This window comes from Cornus florida, unplaced genomic scaffold (assembly GCF_030987335.1).
Source record: "Cornus florida cultivar Cherokee Brave unplaced genomic scaffold, ASM3098733v1 CherokeeBrave_3.0.0_Hap2_Chr06, whole genome shotgun sequence".
In the NCBI taxonomy this organism is placed as follows: Eukaryota; Viridiplantae; Streptophyta; class Magnoliopsida; order Cornales; family Cornaceae; genus Cornus; species Cornus florida.
The window spans coordinates 62981444-62986961 of record NW_026775576.1 but is presented as its reverse complement, the minus strand read 5'-3'; the positions used below and the strand labels follow the sequence as shown (position 1 = coordinate 62986961).

At 37.8% G+C, this 5518-nt stretch overlaps 1 pseudogene; it reads right to left on the bottom strand.

The window, feature by feature from the left end:
* Positions 1 to 1325: 1325 nt before the first annotated feature.
* LOC132315429 (small nucleolar RNA R71) lies at positions 1326 to 1424 on the bottom strand (annotated as a pseudogene).
* Between the last annotated feature and the right edge of the window lie 4094 nt (positions 1425 to 5518).

Below are 5518 nucleotides of genomic sequence, written 5' to 3'. Positions count from 1 at the left end.
GTGTTAAGCGGTTTATAAATTTAATTTATGGTACCCACTTGACACTAATATCCAAACTCAAAGTTTTGTGCATTGTTTTGTGCACCGCCCGAGAAGCCACCATAGTTTTTTTGGCGCCGTTGTCAGGGATTGACTAATTGGCAATGTTGTATTTGTGGAATCAATTAGGAATTAGTACTCTTTTGATCGTGTTTTTACTTTATTTTCAATTTTTGTTACTTATTGTGTTTGTTCTTCATTGACAAGGAGTATTGAGCTAGGAAGCAAGTAAAGAAGCATTCAAGCAAAGGAGCTAAGCAAGTAAAGGAAAAATGCTAAAAATTTAAAAATTGCTAAGCTAAGCTATAAATTTGGAGTTGAAATGCTAAAGGACCTTTGTGAGCTTTTCTTTACTCAAACTCTTAGTTAAATCGTCGGCCCGCGTGGAGGCTTGTATTTCAATTCTTAGATAAATTGTGAGCCCGCGTGGAGGCAATTTACTTTACTTGCATATTGTTAAAGCATGGGAGTATGAGAACATTGTATGTGGAGGAAGTTTGTTAATTATTGATTTGTTGTGAAGGTGAAGTGTTTGTTGTTATTGTTTGTTGTGTTGCATTGTGCATGCATGGTCGTAGATCATTGAGACCCACTCTTGTCCCTTTAAATTTTCATCTTGAATCCATTGTTCGAAACCCTAGGGGAAGAGGTAGTTATAGTCAATCCATTTCATCAATGGAAGGACACAATGAGGACCATATAGAGGACCTTTGTCACATAGACCAACAAGGTATCCTCCACCCCAATGTGCATCATGATAACATGCAAGTTCCATTAGGCATGTCAAGGACATATGTTCATCCACTACAACAACAAGGCTAAGTTCCATTGGGAATGCCAAGGCCAATCTATGCTCCACCACCTCTCATCATTCAAGGCAACCAAGGTGCCCATATTGCACCTCCAATTGCTAATCATCCCCTTGTTTTACGAGATCACTATGTGCCTAATGAATATAATGCACCCACATACATTCAATTGCCACCATTTAGAGCACATCACTATAAAATCAAGCCACAAACCATTCAAATGCTTCCTAATTATCATGGACTTCCAAGTGAAGAACCTTACAAGCATTTGGATGAGTTTCTTGAAGTTTGTTCCACCGTAAAATATACGGACATGCCGGAAGAGGTCTTAAGGCTTAAACTTTTTCCATTCACCCTTAAAGACAAAGTAAAATATTGGTTTAACAATCTTAGGCCTTTTTTAATAACTTCTTGGGCGGAAATGCAACAAGATTTCTTGAAGAAGTACTATCCAGTTTCTAAGACCAATGCCATGAGAACCTCAATTCGAGAATTTTCACATGGGGATGGAGAAACATTTCATGAGGCATTGGAACGCTTTAATGAATTGCTTAGGAAGTGTCCACATCATGACATGCCCAAATGGCAATTAGTTCAATATTTCTTTGAGAGCTTATTGGACAATTACAAAGGCATGATTAATGCTTCCATGGGTGGCTCTTACATTGATAGGCATGAGGATGACGTGTGGCGTCTTTATGAGAGCATGATTGAAAATTCTTTGCATCGTACTTTATCTTCGAAGAATGGTAGAAATTCTAGTGGTAGGAAGAGTGTTGGCTTACATCAAGTCGACCACTCCAATGAAATTGCCGCCGAAATGAAATCATTATCTCAAAGGTTTAATCAATTTTTGATTAACCAAAACTCAGCGAATCAAGTATCTTCCTTCCCTAACCATTCTCATCATGCATCTAATGAGACATGTATGACTTGTTCAAGTGTTTTGCATTCTACTTGCAATTGTCCCCATAGACATGTGCCAAATGAGCATCACAAACAAGCAAATGTTGTTTTTGCTAATTAAGGGAACAATCCTTATAGAAATCATTACAATCCTAGTTGGAAGAATCACCCGAATTTCTCTTGGAAAAACCAAGGGGAGGGCTCAAACCCTTCCCAAGGCGGTTTTCAAGGAAAATACATCCCACCTCCACTACAAGGCCAAGGTTCCCAAGTTTTTAGATCATCATATCAATCACAAGGAAACCAATTTTCAAACTCTCATTTTCCTAATCAACCATCATATTCCCAAGGAAATGTTAGAAGTCCCGCTTTTGAAGAGAAAGTTTTGACCGCTATGGGCACTTTAGAAGCAAATACACAATTGTTTCATTCTCACTCTCAATCTATTGCTAAGCTAGAAACCCAAGTAGGGCAAATAGCGAGTACTTTGAATGCAAGAAAGAAGGGAAAAATGCCTTTGAATGCCCCACAAAAGTAACAATGTGTTGTGAATACTCATTCCTCATCGGAAGGTCACACAATAGAGCATGTCAATGCGGTGACTACCTTGAGAAGTGGAAGGATTGTGGACAACCAAGTGGGTGTGTCCAATGAAGAGAGTGAACCAGTGCAACCACAAGTTGACACCCGTCCTGTTTTATATCATATTCCTCCTTCATTACATGTGCATGACCATATAAATGAGAATGTGTTGAAAAGTGATTTGAAAAGTGATTTTGAAAAGAAAGATATACAAAATGATTCGAAAACTTCTTGTGTTGAAGAGACTTTAAAGAAAAATTCTGAAAAGGTTTTTGAACCAAAAGCTCCATTTCCGGATGCCTTAAAAGGATCAATTTCAAATGAAAAACAAAAGGCCAAAGTCAATGAAATCATGGACGTGTTTAGGTAAGTGAAAATCAATCTTCCATTTTTGGATGCAATCAAGCAAATTCTGGCTTATGCCAAATTCTTGAAAGATTTGTGCACCCAAAAGCGGAAGAACAAAAGCCAAGCACCTAGAAAAGTGGTCTTAACCGAGCAAGTGAGCTCAATTTTGCATCATAACACTCTCCCCAAATTTAAGGACCCCGGTTCACCTACCACTTCATGCATCATTGGTGATCATATCATTAATCGGGCTCTTCTTGACCTAGGAGCAAGTATTAATCTTCTTCCATACTCGGTATATGTCAAATTAGGCTTAGGAGACTTAAAACACCGATCAATCAAAAAGCCTAGGGGTATCATTGAGGATGTCTTGATTAAAATTGATAAATTCTTCTTTCCCGTCGATTTCATTATCATTAACACGGAACCGGTCCCAAATCCTAACAGCCAAATTCCTGTTATCCTTGGCCGTCCTTTCTTAGCAACCGTAAATGCCAACATCAATTATAGGACGGGGATAATGAAAATCTCATTTGGCCGCATGAAGGTAAAGTTGAATATTTTCAATCCAACCCCCAATTCATTTGACAAGCATGAAGAGATTAATGTTATAGAGAAATGTCATGACCTTAAAAATGAAGGAATTAAGTTTTTGTGTGATACCAAGGTTTCAAAAAGTCCATCTTCAACCTTGAAACCAAAGAAAGTTGTTTCAAAATCCTGTTTTGAAAGGGTGTGGAAGCCCAAAGATTGTTTTGATCAAGGACCGAAAACGTCTTTTGAGCTTAATCCAACAAGTTCTTTAAAGAACCATTTGTTGGGTGGAGTTTAAAGCACTTATCACCCCATTGAGGAGGGGATGCACTACAAGATGTTTGATTCAGGATAAAAGAGCCCAACGGCTTGCAAGAGACGTTAAAGACTAGCAAGACATTTCGTAGGGTATCAAAACCCTATTCCTCCTTCATTTCTATCTTTAATTTCATTTCTTGCGAAGTCTAGATACTTGTTTTTGGTTCATATGCATTGTTAGGAACTGTGATTAGGATTACATGCACTTTTATGTTGAAATTGAGCATTTTGCAAAAGTTCGATCGATCTCAGATGAGAGTTTAATCGATCAAACTTTGACCTGCATCCAACACTTAGAAATTTTTTTGACCTGTATCCAAATCACCTTTCTGTCTCATCGTTCGAACTTATTCTCAGATCGATCATAAGTCCTTAGATCAATCCAAACTTCAAGTTTGATCGATTTTGAGTTCCAACACTTAGACAAATTTCTGAACCCAAAAACCTGCATATTTTTGCTCTCTGTCAGATCGATCGAACATTTTGTTCAGATCAATCTTTGTTCTTCATCTCACCATCTTTGACTTTGTTTGACTTTTTAATTTTTAAAATTCCAAAAATATTTTTATTTTTATTTTATTTTATTTTCCAAAAATCCCAAAAAGATTTTATTTTATTTTTAAAATCCAAAAAAACTTTTATTTTCATTTTTAATTTTCAGTTTTTAATTTAAAAAAAAAAAAAAAATCAGTTCGATCGATCTGAGGTCTTAGTTCGATCGATTGAACTAGTTCGGGAAAGTTTTTAAAAAAATGAAACTGAGGGTTTCAAGATCGATTTCAAAGATCGATCTAACCCTCTTCCAAACCTTATCCCTCGTCACCGCTGCACCCATCTTCCCCATCTCCGGCGAACATCTCATCCCAGATCTCTCCCTCTCCTCTTATATTTTACATCTCACCTCTTCGAGTTTCCATTTCTCTCTCTCGGTTTTTAGTTGAGATCCAAATCCATCCTTTTGATTCAAGCTTCGATTTGATATATACTTGCTTTAAATGTTAGATCCATGCTTTTTTAATGTTGAAAATCACCATTGATGAGGCTTGAAGCTTTTTGTATATATATATATATATGTGTATATATGATTGTATATATGGTTGATTTTTTATTTGATTTTGGGAGTATGGGCTTCATTAGGTGAATAGGATTGTTGATTTATTGTGTTGATAGGCCCACGACCTTGTTCGTGAAGGCCCCATGTCATCCACGTCACAGATCTGTGACTGTCCACATTCTTCGCAGAGTTTGATCGATCGAACATATTTCTCAGATTGATCTAGTAAGATCGATCGAACTTAGTTTCTCAATTTCTAAATCGATCGAGTGCAATCGATCTCACAATTTTTGTGATCGATCGAACTTCCCAGATTTCATACACACATTCCATGCATCTTATCTTGTATCCATGCTATCTTATTCATGCCCAATGCTTGTGATTTTTCACATTGTATGCATTTTACACTTATACAGCTTAGCATGTTCACATCATATCACTTTTGTAGATTCATGTCATTAATTTGTTTTGTCTATCTTACTTGACATACATGATTTTATTTTGTGCTTTAAATTCTTTATTCTGGCACTGACTCCCCTTGCAAGTTTTAAATTATTTTTCAGGCCATGGCTAAACGCAAGACCGTAGCCAGCAGACATTATCACCGCCGAGGCAGGCCGACTTTAGATGACAGGTCGGTCCTTGCAGCCATTCTTGCCCCTTTCACATACCCGGTGTACCCGAGGCTAGTACGGATGTTCTTCTAGAACCTCTGGCCTGCCCCGCGTAACACGGCGGAGTTGAGGACTTCCATTGATGGCCATCTGATTTCTATCACTGTGGACACATTATCCATATCATGCCATTGTCCACACAACTGCCCTCTAGAGCTACAGGAGATATATCCTAAGCTATACAGGCCTTCATATGCAAACATAGCAGTTCTTCTTACAGGTCATTATGCCGATGGCGAGACCTTCGCCACCCG